The following is a 314-nucleotide window of genomic DNA, read 5'->3' as shown; positions in this document are numbered from 1 at the left end:
GGCGTGGCTGGAATTCCGTCCCCCCCCCCTCCGCCCTGCTAGTCCAATTCCGCGAAACTTTTGTATTACTTTGTCCGCGAGTTTTGCAGGCGGCGCCGCGTTAAATGCCCATCAGAAGTTAAGCATTCATATCGGTCTCGAAACTCGTGTTTTCGACCGGTGTTTGGCCGGACGTTGTGGCCGAGGGCTCTCTCTGACCTCGCTCTCGCTTTCGTCCTTTTCGTCTTTTTCCCTTTTCGTTTTAGTAAATATTTACTCGGAGTTACTGTTATTGGCGTTTGTCCTTATGTTTTGTATTCGCTTTGGGGTTCCGG

General features: G+C 51.0%; 1 protein-coding gene across 1 annotated transcript in view; it reads left to right on the top strand.

The window, feature by feature from the left end:
• Positions 1-314, top strand: part of LOC119585654 (protein O-mannosyl-transferase Tmtc3-like) — a gene marked incomplete at both ends in the record, with an annotated part of 116,247 nt that overhangs the window by 103,579 nt on the left and 12,354 nt on the right.

Source organism: Penaeus monodon, chromosome 20, assembly GCF_015228065.2.
Source record: "Penaeus monodon isolate SGIC_2016 chromosome 20, NSTDA_Pmon_1, whole genome shotgun sequence".
Lineage (NCBI taxonomy): Eukaryota > Metazoa > Arthropoda > Malacostraca > Decapoda > Penaeidae > Penaeus > Penaeus monodon.
This window is presented reverse-complemented; position numbering and strand designations above follow the sequence as displayed.